General features: G+C 39.3%; 1 protein-coding gene across 13 annotated transcripts in view; it reads right to left on the reverse strand.

Moving 5' to 3' along the window:
* Window positions 1–20,051, reverse strand: part of foxp1b (forkhead box P1b) — a 206,456-nt gene that overhangs the window by 162,832 nt on the left and 23,573 nt on the right. For 2 of the 13 annotated variants that reach the window (XM_088083573.1, XM_088083560.1), the window contains exon 3: window positions 17,881–18,046. The exons of the other annotated variants lie outside the window; for them this stretch is intronic. The gene's annotated coding sequence lies outside the window, so the exon portion shown is untranslated. The remainder of the gene's footprint in view (window positions 1–17,880; window positions 18,047–20,051) is intronic. 13 annotated transcript variants of the gene reach the window in all.

Here is a 20,051-nt window from a genome sequence, read left to right on the forward strand (position 1 = left end):
ATCTTAAAGAAAATACAAATAAGACTAAGTAGTTTGCAACCAGCAGATTACAGATCTACAGTACTGTAGATATCTAGATATATATGTATATATATATATATATATATATATATATATATATATATATATATATATATATTTCTCAGTCAAAAGTCAAAATATCTTCTTCAGACTGAAGTCAATATTATAATTAATATTTAGTGTAAAACATGGAATTGTATAACCTAAACAAAAAGCAAACTCAAACAGTCAATATTGAGCTTTTATAACATGTCTGAATGCAACCCGTGTAAATACACTGGAGGATTAGTACTGTAAATCTCATACTGTCTGCCCAAGAGAGTTCAACACATGCTAAATGGAAAGGGAGGTCACACTAAATACTTGCAGTTTTAGCCTGTTCAAGTTGTTTTATTCTGAAATATTTGAATTTTCCTGTATGTTGTGGTTGTATTTTAATAAATACTATTGAGAAATAAATTTATGACGATTATAACCTTGTTAAAATAATAAAGTGGCCTGAGACGTAAAACCTGGTTTACTGAAGTTGCAACAACTTGGAACAAGATTGATTTAATTAAGCTTGTCATTTTTAAGTTTTTAAGTTATCAAGTAAATATAACTACATTTTAGGTGCACTTAATAGTTAGATAAAAAGTTAACATAAATTAGGACTAATTGACATATTTATTTACATTTTTCAAAGCAATCGTTTTTTAAAGAACTTGTCAGATTTAACAGTGTACCTTCATCTACTTGTATTTCATACACTGCATTTCACCTGCTGAGTGCTTCATATTTAGCAAGCCCTTAAAAATTAAAACTTGCAGAAATTATCTTCAGGAATTTGCTATTCCCCGAGCAAACAGTGGCAAGTGTTTCATCACTGTCGGACTGAAGACGGATGGGCTGTCAGTGCCTTCCCCTGTCCACCATCCAGCTCCTGGGCCGGGAAGTGGCTAAAAAAGGGCCGGGGCTACGCTTTCCAGGCCTGCGCCTTTTACTGGGAGTAATTCTCAGATGCCAGGTCGCTGCCAACGTCCTTGCAGCCAATGGCAGAGAGGCCAGTAAGTTCACATTAACTGCAGAGTGTAACTGCGCTGAACATCTGCTCATGAATGAGAGCGCTGCCCACTAACTCAGCGAGTTGAGGCCCACTGATGAAAAATTCAACGTTCTCCTGGCTGGCACGCTTGTTTTGCACTATTCTCCTGAGCCCCCCCAGAATTATATTAAGAGAATTTCAGCACGGCCTTGTGTATCTGAGAGAACAGCTGGCACTGAAAAGGGATCTGCCGCTCGGCGAGAGCTCGGGGACTTCACACGGGATCTGCCTTCTCCTACACCATTTGTCCTTGAAGGAAAAAAAATATCAGTGTTAAGCACCCAGGTAATAATAGGAAAGCAGAGGCTACATTTAGCTGATTACACCACCCGCGTGCACTACAGAGGACAGAGCATAACCAATGAAGACATGAATCGATATGGAGTGGAAAGAGAAGACAGAGGGGCAATTGTGACAATAAGTAGCTCCCTCAGGAGACCTATTCACTACACCTCTCCTTTGTTTGGCTTGTTTAGCTCATTAGATTGTTAACTAGGAAGGATCTGCCCCCAACCCCACAATATGGAATGAGTCTAATCAGAAACAGAAGCAGTCTGTTCAGGGGGCGACTGCATCAAAGACTTTGGAAAGTATGAAGGCAGTCCCACAATCCTGTCCTTCAATTGCTGCAATTATGTGCCTCATAACTTTGTGATACTACTGCAGAGACATAACTGACAAAAAGCTATTAGACATCAAATCAGAAACTTTCACTTTCACTTAATTCCGCTCATGGAAACAAGACAGTTTAAGATCAAACCACAAGTTATTCGCTGCATTACATTCCGTGATCGGAAAGGGGCAGAGAGACGAAAATCTTATTTTACCAACCACTTTATTAAAAAATCAAATAGAAATAGATGGTCTGTCAGTTACTTAACAGTCAATACCTACAGAAAAATGAGAGAGAAAAATAATCAAAAGCCATACACAACTAAAAAAACATAACCTCGCAACTTCTTATTGTGTATTATTTTCTCCTTAAACATTTTCTTGAACTGAAAGATTACCCTTTAAATCATTCTCTATAGAATTCCAGTTTGACACCACATACTGAAATACACATTTGCTTTAAAGTAGTTTATGCATACTGATGTTTAGAAACAATTTTTTAAAATATTTTTTAATAACACTGCTTTTTGCACTAAACATAAGTAACAAACACTGTAATTCAACTACATCTTTGCATGTAGTTGAATTGCAAAGATGTTGCATATTGCATTAATCCTGACTTGATTAACAGTCCATTGGTGTGTTCTCTTGAATCCACTTTATTTTTAATCCCTACTGCTCTTTTCTGTCAGATAAACTGGCTGTATGTTACTTGTGTGCTTGTTTCCCCACACTCCCACATAATAACTGAGGTAAGGTGAAATAAACTGAGTGTATACATGAAGTCTCTCCTCTGGAAATGATGAAATCGTTCCTCAGTTTTAAAAATGTGAAGTTTAGGGAAGTGATTACTCCTTGCAAACACTAAGAATAAAAGATTACCACACTCAGTAATTTCACTTCTGTCTTTCTGTGAAATACAGTTAACAGATTTCTGTATGTCAGCACACGACACAACCTGGAGCTACCTCAAGAGAACCAAAGAGCGAGACCAATCAAACATCTTTTATAGAAAACACTGCATGATGTGGGAAATCATGGCAAAAGTCCAGGATCTGCGAATATAATATTGCCATTGAAAAGCAAGAGGATGTCTGGAGAGAAGCTCATTTAGCCGCTGACAAATGACAGCACTTTGTCTTCCTGACAAGATCCCTCCTTCATCAAATGTCCAACTTCACATGGAAATAGGAAATCACACATTATCACACTGACAAACAATTACAACCATGTCATTAGCAGCAACCCTGGGCCTGAAACCATTAACCAAACACAATGTTGCACACCACGCTAACCATCAGAAGAAACACAGGATGTAGATGAAAAGACGCAGATAAATCAATCATAACACAAACAACCTGATGCTTACAGTTTGGAAAGGATCTAGATGTTGGGAATACGGAGGGAGGAGGAGTGGGGTGATAACGGTTCTTTGTGCCAACTAAATAAATCAAGGAATAATCTCAAGCAATCAAAAGTTCCTCATCTCCGAATAAAGATTTATGTCTTTGTGATGACACAGCGGTGCTTGGCTTATATTAAAAGTCAACACTTTAGAGGAGTTTCTCTCTAAGTGACTTAATAAGATACAGAGCATTAGTATCTTTTTTAATACATCTCCCAGTGTCAGGCGGCAAATGAAAACGCTAGCCTCTGTAAATATGACTGCTTACTTGGAACACAAACATTGTTGACACCTAATGTAATTTCAGCGGGACATCCGACTGAAAGCGCACCGGGGTAATATAATGCTCTTAATGAGAATTCCTTCCAGCTTGAGACCTTGGCGAGATAGCCATAATGCATGGCTTCTCTTTTTAATAAAATAATTGTTACAGTTATTAAAGATGAATCTCATCACAGTCGAGATGACAAAATAATTCATTACCAAAACCAAGGCTTTAAATAGCTGCAAATTATGAAGCCCTACCCCCCCCACCCCGCGAAAATACACTTCCAGATAAATGGGTTCGTTATTTCATATAAATATTAGATATATGCTGCCCTTGAAAGGGAAGAAATATTGCAACTGTCCGTTAAGAAGTTTGCAGACACACAAAGCACCATGCACATTGAATTAATCAAAGAAAACCTAATAATAAACAACCAAAACGATATAATTAATTTGACTTTACATCATTACTTTATTCATAAAAAAGGCCTGTCATTATAACTGCTTTTGCTGGACGATATATTGTCCCAGAAATAAGAGAGAGAAATGATATTATTGTCATTTTAAGACCATTGTATGCTGCCCATATAATTGTAATAAAATACTATAATAATAAATGTAAACCCTTCTTAAGAGCAACAAAATTTTAGTTCAGACATTGATATTCGAATATGAAAATTTTTTTTTAACATATTTCTAGCATTTTGTAAACTGTGATTTTAAAGGTGTTGTATAAAAGTTATTATTATTATTATTATTATTATTATTATTATTATAACCTTCATAGGAGTATCTCAAAATGACTCAATTTAAGACTTAACACAAAACTTGGCCAACAAAAATAAAACAACAAGTCATCTAACCCATACAACCACATAATTCATATGTTCATACCTCTGACTGCAACCTAAAGGAAGGTTTCCTGTATCAGCGCACCTACTGGTGGATGACAGATTGGCTTGTAGGCCTATGACCATTAACAGTCGCAGTTTGAAATTTGTGGGTAATCATCTGAAACAGTAACAGTTACTCCAAAACTTCATGATTAAGTTCAGTAAAAACATCACGGTTTAGCTGAAGATAAGTACGTTTGTCACTAAGGTAAAATAGGTCGCGAGACATATAGCAACATACTAGGTTTTTATTGTTAAAATAACTCTAGGGTGGCTGCCTGAAGAATATGGGTTATAATTCCTGCATGTATGTGGTCAAATTTTGGATGAAAAACTCTAAATCAAAACCAAAAGATGCCTCTTATGACAATTAGACAATTTTCGCAAAGCACTGGGAACACCAGCCTGTGTGCTGCAATTTGCTGGGGGATTTATGGAGAGTAAAACAAAGTTGTCAGAGGGTAAAAACTACAACTGACAGACTTTTTGTCTTGTTGTCAGAACCTAGCAAGCTATCCACCATCAGGACTGGACATCCCCCGCTCCAAAAGTGCCGCTGTAGGCTACCAGTAAGCTACACTGTGTCGTCTTTGACATGTTTTATTTTTATACAGTTTATGTACATTTTGGTATGGGGTGGAGAGAGAAAAAAAGAGAAAATCACTGAGCCCAAGCATTACAATGGAATTGTTAAAGCTGGACAATAGACCTTTATCGTCATCATAAATGTTGTTGTTATTTTCTACAGTGGTCTTAAAACATTGTTTCTCTATTAAATCCATAGCTACTTTTTATACCTATTAATACTGCCATCATGTTCACTTTTATGTCTGCTGGTGGTTACCATACAGCCCATGCACATATTATAAATATTATGCTATGCATGCTATCACTTCCCTTTTTGTCTTTTCTTTCTTTATTTTGTTGTGCTGTGTTTTTGAATTGATTGAATTGTCTGTTTGTGATACAGAGTGGCACAAATAATGCCAATCACAAGTTATCAGATCCACAGTGACATCTTGATGTGAACAATAGTTCAAATTATTAATGCATACATTGATTAATCTGGATTTATATATAACTATTTCAGCAGTAATGCCACACAGTCACAGCTTTGCCAACGTGGTTGCACACAGTTTATCTTTGGGAACCTGCAGCCTTACAGGATCTCCATGTGTGAAACACAGAAAGCGCTGGAACACATGTTTGTGCAAACTTGATCCCCCTTCCACCCCCTTCCCATTCACAGCTCTCTTCTAGTTTTATTTATGTATTCAAAAGAGATAATTTACAGTGATGGCATGGAAACTTCCCAGCATGCCTTTTAACCTGTCGTTTTTCACTCTCTCCGCAGCAGGATGTCCAGAGGAAATGCTTTATTAAGATCCTGCCGACATGAAGAGCTGCCGTGACTTACTGGTGCATTACTGTCTAAAAGGCAAAGTTATTTAGACCAATAAAAGGCTAATATATTGTTGGAGTGGAATTACACATAAGTTATCTCTGCCTTAATAACATCACCGCAACCCCTGATGTTGTTTAGATCAATAAAGCCCATTAAAGTACAGACCTCAAGCGCAGATAAGGCTGCGCTGCCACGGCGAAATACTGCTCACTGGCATCTGAGAGAGCAGTGGTCTTTCTCTGGCAAACAAAAAGTGGCCAAAATGAGAAAAACACTTCAAACTTAATACCATAAGGACGTTAAATCCAATGAAGTTCATTGTCTGCCTCGTGGAGCCTTCTGGTCTTCTGGCAAGGCAGATAAACAAGTGGAAAGATGCTAATGGATTTTAGATACTGGTCAGACAAAGTGAAGAAAAGGTGGAGGTGGGGGGGGCGCTGCCTCGCCGCTCTTGATGTAAGAGCAAAGGTGAACTACGGCCCTCGGCTCCGTCTCTGTACCGAGTTTCCTGTTCGGAAGAGGAGGGCTTTAAACTGTTTCTTCTTTCAACACTTCCAACACAAACCATCTGGACCTTTTTGTCCTCTTCACTGTTACATAACAGTTGAAATTTTCCATTTATTTCCAATCTGTGCCCCTAATCATTATCATAATCCAGTGTGATGATGTCATTATAAACACTCGCTGATTTTGATGCTTTCTGACAGCAACAAAAAGAGCAAAGGAAACTACAAAAACCAGAAAGACAAAGACTGAAGCCACATACAGTGGATATGCAGGTCATCAGACTGTATACCCCCAGTGTTGAATTAATGTGGTTTCCCATCATGCTGTGCTCATTCTTAGCAGTGTCCACCAGGTGCTGCACTAAATCATCTGAGCAGTGACTGCCCATCAGCCCCTGAGGTGTGATGACCACAGTCTGGCCACTCCCTCGAGGATCCGCCCCCAAGTTATGATGACAACACAGAAAGGAGAAGAAGACTCTGTGTGTGTGTGTGTGTGTGTGTGTGTGTGTGTGTGTGTGTGTGTGTGTGTGTGTGTGTGTGTGTGTGTGTGTGTGTGTGTGTGCGCGCGTGCGCATTTGCTTTTAGGAGTGCAGAAGCGTTCACGTGCACTTGTAAATTGCAGCACACAGAGACACCACAGTTCTCCACAGGAAACCACAGGAAACAGAGTTTTGACGCTATCTCTTCAAGCACACGAAATGACAAACAAGATTTTTTTTTTTTTGGCTTAAAGTACGGCGTGTCCCCTATGGCTTATACTGTCAATAGGAAGTTCACAGACACAGAGCTACTCAGGTGGGGGAACTGCACTCAGAACAGAAACAAGCAATAGACATTTTAAAAGGTTTCTGGTGCTTTTGGCACCCTCTCACCTCCGTGTGTATTTCAGAGGACCACTCTGACAGAAACTGTAACGTACTAAGACTCTCCCAAAAATGATTCCATCCTCTTTATTCCTCTTTCTTTTTTTATATTTGTGCTGTGCTTTACCACTCTTGCTGTCATCAACTAGCAGCTGTAGTCACTGTAAGTCATTAATGATTAACAACATCCTGGCAAGATTGTTCTTACACCAGCTTTACTTAATATAGTGAATGAGAGTTCTTTTCTTTACATGAAATGAAATTTGAGGAGCTTCAGATTCTCTCAACTTGGGGTCTACACGGAGCCTGATGGCACTCCTGTCCATTTTCAAAACTACAGGTTTTAGCAATAGAGAGCAAATATCAGTAGGCAGGTTTCCATTACAGATTTGTGCAAAACTTAAGCAATACTTTTAAAAAATGTCGATAAAACACAACTGAGGGATGACTGCGTTTCCACTGAGTGATGTTATGCAACTTCTCTTCTTGCAACAACATTCTAAGAAGCATAGTGATGGATGTTCAAAACATTAGCAGGTTTATTTCTATTGCAGTCACCGCACCAGCCGTCATTATTTCCAATCAAAGGCGACATTGAAGTCATTCAACCAAAGAGTTTTCCTTAATAACTTTTGTCTGATACCCTTTTTCTATTTCAGTCGCTCGCTTTGAAAGCTGTGCAAAAGGTGAAGAACGGCTGATTCATGATGTTGAAAAAAGGAATCTTTATTTTCACTGCAAAAACCAAAGGTGTCAGCTGGCTGGAGGGAGATCGCCTGAAGGCTTAAAGCTTCTAAGCATCAATAAAAAACAACCTAGCCTACTTACTGTTGGCTACATTTGCTATATATGTCATTACCAGCCAATATCCTAATATACAAAGTGTTTTATGTTTAATAAGTACAAATGTAGGAAGATAGGCTACTCAACAGTCTTTTAAGTGATTTTGTCTGCAGTCTGATGATGCGCACAGCTGATAACTACATGGTTTGCTTACATGATGTAACAGAAGTGCATATTTAATGGATTCAGTCTGGTAACAGACCTCCGATGTTACGCGTGCAAAGTGCCGGTTTCCTGTAATGACATGGCTGCTGAGTCAACTGTGACACCTGGTAAAATTCAGTATCCTGGTCCAGTCCAAACTGGTTTGAATTTTTTAAAACTGAGCTGTCTTTAACATTTACAAAGAGGCACATTTGTCAGAATTTTTGTAGAGGACGAATTTAGCCATCTAATTTTGTGGGGTGTTACGGAAAAGTAAATTAACGAGTAGTGCAATGGCTTACAGTTGGCAGGGAGTAATACGTAAATTAATACTGCTTTTCATAAGTGTGTCCTGTGTTTGGCTTCTTATCAAACCAGTTAGAAAAAAATTACACTGGCCTAACCATAGCTTTGATGGTAAAAAACGTAACAGTGCAGAAGATTCTTGTGTGTGTCCACATACACACACACATTGGGTGCAGTCATGATTGTGAATAATATCCCTGCACAATGATCGGCTCTGGCAATGTAATATTACCCAACAATAAATACATCATGGACCAAAAAAGGGAGAGAAGAAAAAAGAGGAATAAAAGCAAGTTAGAGAGAGAGACCAGCTCCAAGTGACAGCATAAATAAAGTGTGGCACATCTTTTACCTTCTTCAATTATCTGCCTTTTGACATGCAAGCTGAGCACAGTGTAATTAACATCTCAGAAGATAATGGGGTCGCTACTCACTGATCAATCTCACACATATATTATTTGCCTTTTACCAATCCAAGCTCCTGTTATCCTAGGAAGAAAATACTCCACAAGAGTTTTTTTTTTCTTTTTGGTTTGGGGCAATTAATGAAACCTAATGATTCATCTAATTCAGCTCATCTTCCAAACATCAATTAGGCTAAGATCCAGCTTACAAGCAAACAGAGCCTTTGCTATCAGAGTAAATAACTAATCTTTTCCGACTCATGCAAGATGTGTTGTCATTGCCAATTACAGACAGCTTCACAAGACAGAGAAGAATGAATAAAAACATTGTGAATTCTCTAAGACTGTTCCCTCTTTGCCTTTAGGAGTAACAGGTGTTGCCGCTGGACCCTCTGACCCAATAGAAACATTTAACAATACAATCTGGAATTGATCTGACCTTCTCAGTGTTGGCTAAATGAACTTGTTTTTGAACAGGGTTAGTTTTGGCTTATTTACTCCAATAAATACAAATATTACAGATTGAATCAAACCTTTTACCAGCTCAAAATGCACATTAAGTTCATACCGGCTGCCCATTGCTGCCAGTCCTAGAGGCTAAGCATTTTATGTAAGGCTGAAAAATATTTTTTAATCAAATCAGTATGTGTGTACTGTACACAAAAGCCTCATTTCCACTGGTTGGTGTGGTGCAATTCGACTCGATTCTACCCGCTCAGAGCTGTTCTTTTCTGTATGCAGAAGTTGTGGGAAGTACCTGATACTTTTTCTTGTACCACCTCCGACGAGGTTCCAAGAAAGCTAAGTGGATAGAAGGTGGGGTTAGAACACTGCAGACCACTTACAGGTCAGACAGATCCGTCAAGAGCACAACACAGGCTATCCTACACAAACCAACACAAATTTTGAAATAGCCAACATATGATCAAAAAGATACGAATACAGACAAGATTTTTAAAAAATGGCAGCCCACAAAACCGTGCCATGGCCAAATCTGTTTGGCTCACGATGAATGTATCCAGCAAGCGGATGAAGCAACTTGCGCTGTCCCGGGTAGAAGATGATGTTGTGGCAGTTTCATATGGTAATGTTGCGACAATCAGCTAAGAATACCACCAACATTAACTGACAAAAGCACCTGGTACCAAAAGTGAGTAGAAGAGTAAGTAAGAATGCAATATTTTCTATGAAAAATAAAAAAGTATCAAGAACAATTTCTGAAGTATTACCAACTTTAAAGCACATTTGATTTGCATATACTGTACATATGTATGACCTATTGGCCCCCGTCAAAAGACACTTGCCACCTGGACTTTTCTGGGGGAAACCCTGACTTAAAAGTGCACTGACTCTGCACCACAAAAAGCCCAAGAAAGTTCCAGCCAGAGAGATTCAATCTTTATATATTTACAAAATACAATGACACTGCCACAGGTTAAAAAAAAAAGAAGTTATTATTAGTTCTGTTGTTGCCCTCCACCACCACCAACAATGTCTGCATGTCAGCTATGCCACACAGGAATAGTCCTTTGCCTGCTCCCTACGCTGTGAACATGACAGACCTGTATAGCAGTTCTCCTTCAGGTTATTTGCCAGGTGCCTTTGAACAAACCTCAAATCAGCGCTGAGATTTATGTTGTTTATGTTGGGTTGTTTCTGTCAGGTCCAAAGCTAAGTGTCTGTCCCCTGAAACAATTCACCAGCACACAGCTAAGCCACAGGGATAGAGGTATCAGGTACATTGATAAGAGGAGGAGAAACAACACTTCCTCTTTAAGAGGCTGAACTTAAAAAAAGTGTGTAATAACTATGCCCCTGTGATGACAACTGCTGCTTTGGTTGCATCACTCACAGATCTTTTAATAGTATTTGGGCTGCGGTGTTAAACCTCAAGACTGAATATAATACTTGCCATTATTTGGTAATGCTACGAGCCTTAATGTAGTATTTATTGCTATTTATGGGTCATTCTGTCACTCAAACTGACTCTGTATAATGTCAAGGAGTGGATGACATTTACTGTAAAAAAATTATAAAAAATAAAAAAAAACTCTTAAGTGTTGCAAGCAAGGTTAGCTATTAAAGTTGACTCAATTAGAGAAGTGGATCATTTTTTTGCACTTTCTGTCAGGAATTTCATCTGAACATTCAGAGTTTCCAACACATTAATTCATTTGTGGCGGCATGCCATGATTAAAACATTTGCCGCCAAATATTTGATAGTTCATTTTGAGCACTATTGAAGAGTTTGGTTATTCACTGCACCAAACTCTCGAAGCACACCCCGGACACAGAGGACGCAGCAGAACATCTGGCACAGTGAAAGTGAAACTTATCCGTTCATTGTGCTGGGTCTTAAAGTTTGCTTTCACTCACAAGCAGCTGCTCCTCCGATCCATATAACTGATCTGATCAGCTCTGAAGGATCGACAGATCATTTATCCATCCAGTGACTTAAACTCCTCAAACTGCTGCTGAAATAAAAAAGTCATGACAACTCCGCCTGCGCTGTTTTCATGGACCAGCAAAAACAATGTTCAAATTTAGAAAGGGGACACAGAATGATGAAAAAGGGGACACCCAAGTTAGTAAAAAGGGAAGTCTGATCAAAACATTCTCCCATTCTCTATACCTGGACAAATTCTAGCAAAGACACTGCTTTCCACCATATTGTTTTGCTATATATACAACAAAATACTCTTTAAAAGGTCAAAAACTTTGAAAAAGACATAAAATAGCAATGACCAAGAAAAAGATAAGAGAGCTGATCAAAAGAAGTGAACAGAAGACAATCACTGCTGTTGTTGCTGCGGGGAGTGTTAAAAGCTGTACTTTGAGTGTATTATTAACTCAACGCTGCCTGGACACGTGGGGACTGTTTTACAATTTAGGCTTTAACAGATGTGCATTTTATGTGGCAGGTTCTCAAGAGTTTAGATGCCGCTGTCCACATAGATGAGGCCGTAAGGCAGGTCATAAAACCTGCCTTTGAAACTTTGGGGAGGATTAATGCCGACATGACAGCAAGCGGGGCAGAGATGTGTGCGGTTCACCTTTTGCATGCTTACTGATCGACAAAAAACTGCCCTACGCTCAATTCCATCTGACTAATTATGTCAAATCTATCTGTGCCTGGGTGGTATGAAGTAATGCGGCACACTTTTTTCAAATGAGCAGTTTACCGTAATGTGAATATCGTAAGGTGATGACAAAGGTAATTGTACGGCAACCACAGCGTACAGTGTAATTACTGGGATTTACACACCTTCAACTCCCCCCAAACCCCTGCTTTACAAGGTGGAATTCCTGGCAGGGAGCACGCATGCACACATCCACATCCACACACACACACACACACACACACACACACACACTTTCCCTTGGACTATCTTAAAACACACCCTCTCTTTAACACTTTTCTCATATACTCAATTTTGTTCATTTTCTCCACTTCAAACAGGTTTTTCCTTTCACTAAAGACAATATCTGTCCCATAATGCAGTCTTAATGCTTCACACTCCTTTTTCTCAGTGACCTGTGTTGACTTTGGTACCACCTCCTGGGCCAGGCAGGAAGGCATGCTGAGTGAGCTCTCTGTTGGCTGTATCCAGACGCGGCCTCTTACACAATGCAGCCCAGCCCGGCCCTGCAGCAGGCCAACCCCCTCCTCCTCCAATAACCCACTTCCCATTCTTGATCAGACCTGAGGATTGTAGTGTGAGGGTGGAGATGAGAAAGATGGGAGGAGGTGTGTGTGTGGGGAAGGTGGGGTGGGGGGGGCACATCCTGCGTGAAACCGCATCCTGAACAAGCATCGCTGCATCTCACTGTAAATAAATACTCTCTCCTCCGCGCAGCTTCCGTCAACTGTCACCGCCTTGGCTCCCAATCACCTTCAAGTCCAAACAGGAAAGTGCAGGGAGGCGAGGGAGATGGCAGATATGAGCTTTAATTTGCTTCTCGCTGCACTTTAGCCCCGGTGCACGCTGCTTCCTATTCTCCTGCTCTGACCAGCTGCCCCGGCTTCGTTCCAGACCCTGAGTCCTTCCTGTCACCTTTCATTACTACATTATCCAGGAGGAGGCTCCCTGTGTAGCCGGGAAATCACCATTTGGTGGTGCTCCCCCCTCCGTTTATGGAGTGTTGTACGAGACATTCAAAGCCACGCGCGACATCCTCAGAGGAGTGCTTGCTGCCTTGTTACCTGCTAATCCCCTGTGCATTATCACAGGAAGATGCAACAGAGCAACGGAGCATGACGGAGGCAACAACTGAGACATGACAAGCTCTTGGGCTGTGAATTGCTTTGTGTTGTAAGGCTCTCATCAGACCGGCTCAGTGTGTGAATATCTATCATTTGATTAAGCATCAAAGGGCTGCTTGTTGTGATGACAAAATGTTTTGGATTACAGACAAATGCAGGAACAGGAGCAGCCACTCAATGAAGGGGGTTTATGAGAGAGCAGCTTCACTTCATGTTTATGCTGTTGTCCTATTTCAACTTTTCCTTGGAGAGTGAGAGCATCCAGGCCCACAGTCCTCCAGCACTTCTTGCATTGTTTTATTACACTTGAATGAGTTGAGCTGAAAATTGCATGCAGCTGCTGACTGCAGCGCATCAGTGTTTGGCCTGGGCTTAGCTCTGCCCACCAGGCTTGAAAAACCATTCAGTAAGTGAACTGTCAAGACTGTGAGCCACATCTACATGCTTTCTGTATGGGTGCTTATATGCTAGATAAAAATGTCACAGTTACTGGAAGAAAAACTGTCATATATACGCATTTAAAAAAAAAAAATTGACAGGACATCATATGTAGTGGCATATATTTCATAAAATACATTGCCAATTAAATCAAGAAATTATTTTACTGTAGGGAAGTTCAGGGCTGACATCACTGTCATGTGATGTTTTTTGTTTTGTTTGTTTTTAATTTTGTTTATTGTTATTTATTTCCCTTTGTGCCAGGGTTACAGAGAACTGTTTAAAGGTCATTCAGTCCTTCATTACACTATCTTTGAATAGCACAAATTCCATTATACAAGTTTATGAAACAACTTTAATACGAAAAAAAAGTTAAAAAGTTAAAAATAGCAACTGCTTAAAAAGTCTGTCACTAAAGCCTGCCTCTCACAAAAATCTATTCTATATTGACGTGGAAACAAATTTCTCCTTCAAACCACTGTATTTATTCAAGTTTCTCACAAAAACTAAATTTTGCAAGATGACATTTACTTACATTATGATAATTTACCTTTGCTCAATACTCATTATTACTGAATAGAGTGTGAATGCATCACAGTGTCACTCAATGCAACCTCCGTTAGCTGGTAGGCATATTTTTGCATGTTTTCTAAAAGCTTCTGGAGTTTAGCAAAGTTCAAAGATATGACTGTAGGAGACGACGAATACACTTTAAAAAATGTTTTCCCCAACGGCATCATGGTAAATATCTCTTTTCAACCAAAACACATTGTTCATCGTCTCCAAGACGTCACTGCCATCATTGAATGTCATCTTATATGGCAGTCAACAACTGCATCGGCAAATCAGTCAATACCGATGTCCGGTTGATAAATTGGTGCATCCATACAAGCAAAATGTTATCCAACTGACATTGAGATGAAGACATGCTGGTTGTTTAATCTGTACATAAAGCCTAAAAAATAGCAATAAGTAATTCTGAGCAGTCCACTGCTTTTAAAGTGATGACATACTATTTGCAAAAAAAGCAATGCAAGAGTACTTCTATTCAAAAGCATTAAAACAACAATCTGAGGCGATCGGATGAAGGAAGTATGACTAAATTAGTCTCACAGTTAAACATTCAGTACACAACAAAACATAAGTTCTTTTGCTGAAATAGCCCCTCACTATTTGAAGCAGGAAGAGATGATAACTGTTATTATTTTCCAACCAAATTGGCAGTTAAGATAGGCACTTCATGCAAACTCATTCATGGGAATGTTTGCAGGAGGGGGAGAAAAAAAAACAGCAGAGAACAAGCGGCAGATAATAAAGCCAAAGATTTAGTGCCATCTGTCCGTGGCCTTGAATTTTTACATCTTATCCGAAATAAGCTGAATGTGATTAAGCCAGTTCTCTCTTTACAGAGCTCCAGCAGTGTTAAGCGAGCCATTCTGCTTCGCTTGTAACATTTGTGTTAAGTTGTGCCATCTTGATCAGGCGGCCTCCCCGTTGCCTGAGGAGAAGGCTCACTGGCCAGACACATTACTGCACAGAGCAGCATCTCACTGAGCATGTCACAACCTGCCCGGGGGAGGGGGGGTCTGCGAGCTTGGGTGTGTTTATGTTTTATCCTCAGGACCCCCGATTGTTGTTCATTTCCTGTACAAAAACAAAATAAGCACATAAAGGCCAAAATGTGCTCTTCCCCGGCCTTCACCCACATCACAGCACTTTTCCGCACAAGTGGCTAGCCGCAGATTAATTATACAATTAAAACAATTTTCCGCATCTATCTGTCAGACTGATCTAATTTACCATTCAAATGACACTAATGGAGTAAGCCTCTTTCTCTCTCCTTCCCCGAGCGAAGCCTTTTCCCTCTGTATCACACAACGCAGCAGAGCCATCTGCGACAGAGGAAACAGAGAGAGGCATGGTGTTGTATTTGTTTAGCAGGATGTTGGTGAATAAAGTTGAAACCCGGCAGTTTTCATCATGGTGCAGCAGGGAAATAGGGAGGTTCGTTTGATTGTTGGTTCAAATTAACCCTTGGGTGAGGAGAAAAGAAGAAGCAGAGTGACCTTCTTATTTTCTGAGACAACACTCCCTTCAACTAACGCTGACATTAATAATTCATCGTGACAAAATACATTACCGAGGAAGCTGAGTGTACAAACAGTCACATTAAAGCTGAACACTCAGCAGCACGTGAGAAATAAAATGTAATCTTTTACCATTTAACCCTTTGAAACCAGGGAAAACTGGGCTGATTTCTTTAAAAACACGGTATGAAGGCAATGAGCAACTTAAGAAGAAATGACCAAGAAATTAGCAAGAAATTGGTCAAAAGTACAAGAAAATTACATTAAAATTAGCACAAAAAACAACCAAAGAAACAAAAAAGTGAGCAAACAGGAAAGTGAAAAAATAACAACAGTGAAATGACCTTGAAAAAAATGCTTAAAACTTATATTTTTTCTGTAAGATAATTTAAAATATATAATCATAATAATTACAAATACAGTAGTCTAGTAGGGCTGGGTGATATGGCTTTAAAATAATATCACTATATTTTAGGGCAATATATGATATACAATATATATCACAATATTTTTATCATGTCCTTTAAACTAATGTTAACTACTAAAGTAAAATAAAAAATACTGAATGAACTGCAGTTACAATAAAGTTAAATAAAGTAGCTGCTGTCAAATAATAAGTTGAATACATTACTGTTATAATACCATTTAATAGAATACATTTATATGGTAGTTAAAATACTTTTAGAGTGAAATTTAAAAGTACTTATAATTAAACAAATCAAAGTAGGACCCATGGTGCTTTTATTTTGAAGGAATTGGCTTGTCTCATACAGGATGTGTCAATGTTTTTGCTGTGAACTTGAAGCCTCTGGTCAATAGTTGGATTTTAGTCTTAGTACAATTTAACAGCTACCGCGGCAACTTTAACCGTAATGATTAATTCCCCGTAAGCAGGAAACAAACCAACAGCTCCCCAGTTCATATATTAATAGTATTTGCAAATCGCAGTAGTGCTTTATAGTTGCAAAATGTGACTAAACAATCACAGTCTGAAGCTCTGCAAAAGCCCTGCTTTGTGTGTCTGTCTGTGAGAGGTGGAGAGCCAATAGAGAGAGCGAGAGAACCAAAACGCCAGTTGCTTATAAAAATGAAGTCACAATTTATACTCAATGTTCACGATAAAGTAATTTTATACATCGCATAGAACAAAGCCGCGATACAGCAAGTATATTTGATATATCACCCACCCCTGTTGTCCAGAATATTTTTCCCTTCCTTTTTTAAAAGTAATTTTCTTAATCTACTAATTTCTTGGAATTTGCTGGACATTTCTTGCCAAGTTGCTCATTACCTTTTTTTTATGTTTTTGAAAGAAAACTAATACTTGTGAAAGGCGTCTGAATGCAGCAGTGACGCTGATCAAGGTTTCAAAGGATTAGGTGAACTGAAACATGCATTCCCAGTCTTGTGCCATTTCCACAGACCCACACAGGGTGTGAGCGACACAGGCAGCCAAACCTTGACCTGGATATCCTGCATCTCTGTCCACCCAGTGTGTGTACAAGGAACACAGATAGGAACTACTCCTACACAAGTTCAAGGGAAATGCTTGCGTGGCGTGGCTCTGTCCTTTCCAGCCCAGCTCCACCAAAGCACAATGGCAGCAGAGAGTTTTATGTTTATGAGCTCTCCTTCTGATGGGGATACACATATCCATTAGATATGAGTCTACCCTATAGAGGGGGTCTGGTATTAACCCACAAAGCAAGTGCCCCATCAGCAGAGAGGAAAAAGCTGCCTTTTATGGCAACAGATCACAGACTCAAGCCATTGGCCACAGAGCCCACAAATGAGGCGTTAAGTGTAGTGGCAGGGCAGCGGAGAAAGAGGAGCAGAGAGATATGACCCTCCGCTCAGCCATGCATGAATCTGCCCTCTGCCTCCTTCCCTTTCTCTCTCTGTCTTACTCTCTATCACCCCCCTTACAAAAAAATACATCAAAACAGTCTTAATAGCCCAACAGCAGTCGCCACAAAATAACAACTGTCACCTGCAGCAGAATTCATTACAGCATTGGTAATGTCGCAGTCCGGTAATGTAATTTTTATAATTGAATATTAATTCTTACGCAATATTTGGAGAGATTCCTAATGGACGTTTTCTGTAATTAATTGCCAGATAGAGGCAGGGCTAGTGCGGCAAAGTTAAAAAACACAACCTGACGTGGAGATTGGGAGAGAAGAGGGCGGTGAGGGGGCCTGCTGGGAAGGTTTCATCATTGTGGCTGACCCCCCCTGCTGCTGGCAATGGCAGGAGACAGTGGGGGTGGGGGTGGGGTGGGGGGGATAGACTCCGCTTCACAGTCAGAGATTTAATTGCACGCAGATTCCATTACCTCTGCACAAATGTCACATTCTCTTCTGATCAGGGGGCACGGCAGCCACTGGCAGCATGGCTGGCAAGCAGCCAGACTATAGTGCAGAAAGTGTTCAGCCAATCAGGGCTCCCGGGGCAGACAGAGGTGAGCAGAGGGACGGAAAGACTCGAGTACGCCAAAGATACTGAAAAACAAAGGAGAGTCACGAACGCAAAGCAGCTGACGGTGCAACATTCAGGTAGAGGGCAATATGCTGTATTAATTTTATTGATTTCACATGGACAATTATCAGTATTGTTATCACTATTAGTCTTACGGTTATTATCATTGATTTTCAATTGGCAAAGATTGGTAAATATAGGTTCATTAATTGAGAAGATATTGCTATAGCAACAAATTAAGAAAAATGATATAACAGCTGATGTATTTGCTTTGACCTAAAAATATGCTTGCTTGCCATATTGTATAAATAATGAAAACTTTTGCAAAGATATACAAGTGTCCTAAAGCACTGAAAACTTCTGGGTTTTTACAAGATTCACACATAAACCTCTGAGCTATGCATTTAAATTTCAAAACAAAAATATCTGAAGTAATCATTCACTTTGAGGATCTTTTGGTATTCATGACAATAAATAATTATTTACAAAAAGTGGAATTTTCAGTTGTAATTACTGCCCAATAGGGCTTCAGCTGGGGGTGGGAATCTTTCAGTATCTCACAATTGGATTCAATTTTGGGGTGACAGTTCCATTTTAAAATCTATTCTCGATTCAAAGCGATTTCTGAATTCCAAATGAAAGCAGAATTAAGTCTGTATAAGATTATTGAGTTTTTATACTAAATACTCAGCTGATTTATGGACATTTTTTTTCCCAGTACGAATAATACATTTTATACATAGCACTTTACATGGTAATTAAACAGTTATAGAAACAGCAAAGCAATAACAACATAAAAACAACTACAGCAATGAAAAGAATAAGAGGGGGACTAAAAGATCACAGATGTAAAGCATATTTAAATCGTTTTGCAAGAATGATTGGGAGTGTTTGGGAGTTGAGGTGTCGGAGGAGAGTTTCACAGGAAGGGGGCAGCAATAGAAAAAGTCCTGCTTAAACTGTCGCAGCCCGCCCAAATTTATTACAATAACTTACAATAACAGTTTCACATCAACATCCCACCACACCCAGTAAATGAAACTTACAACACCAACACACACATACCAGTGTATAGCCAACACTTGCGTTTACTGACACATACTGTACACACAGAGTTAACGTTAGCAGCCAGTAGCAATACCACCTGCTGCAAGGAGAGTAACTCAGGTTATCATCTACTGCAGATACGCAAAGGGGACGCAACAAATCAACACTGTCAGACTAAAAAAATTTAGAAATCAATTTTTGGAAGTTGTGAATTGATTGAGAATGGTAAAAAAAAATAAGAACTGAGATTCTTGCATGAAAAAAAAATATTCAGCTTAAGTTCCCAGAGCCCAAGGAGATGTCTTAAAATGTCCTGTGCTGTCCAACCAACGGCACAAAACCAAACAATATTCAGTTTCCTCTCACAGGTGACGAAGATAGGTAACATTTCACATTTAAGGAGCTGGAACCAGTGAATTTGTGAAATGTTTACTTTGTTTTAAAAGTTAAGTTTTAATAAAAAATACAATTGTTTTGGACAGTATGAGCATACAACTAGATAAATGAGACTCAGATACTACAAGACCAGCTATGTTAGAGTCTGTAATGTGATGTTTTGATATAGTTTTGCTGTTGTTAATATGGACCCCCTTTAGTTCAGGTCATAAAGAATGTTGGCTGTTTTTGGATTCTTTGTTCACTGTGTAGGCATGACATGTGTAGACGCAAACTAAGTTTTCTTCCCAAATGATCATTTTGTGGGCAAAGTATTCCTTTAAAAGAGACTTTTAAAAGACAGAAAAAGAACAGTGTGGTGAGTATTTCTACAAATACACTTAATAATTATTACATCATTTTAAGACAGGTACTGTGCAGATAGCTGTGTTGTTAAAATGAAGGAGAGTGGAAAGAGAGTGAATCCCTGTCACAATTTTATAGTTACATGTGAGAGCATCATATCATTGTTTGAAGCTTATTCGTTTAATAGCTCTCAGGAATCGGGACCTCTAGGATTAAGAGTTGTGAAGAGTTGTAAAGTGC

This window comes from Plectropomus leopardus, chromosome 2 (assembly GCF_026936395.1).
Source record: "Plectropomus leopardus strain MGB_pleo_1.0 chromosome 2, ASM2693639v1, whole genome shotgun sequence".
NCBI classification, from domain to species: domain Eukaryota; kingdom Metazoa; phylum Chordata; class Actinopteri; order Perciformes; family Serranidae; genus Plectropomus; species Plectropomus leopardus.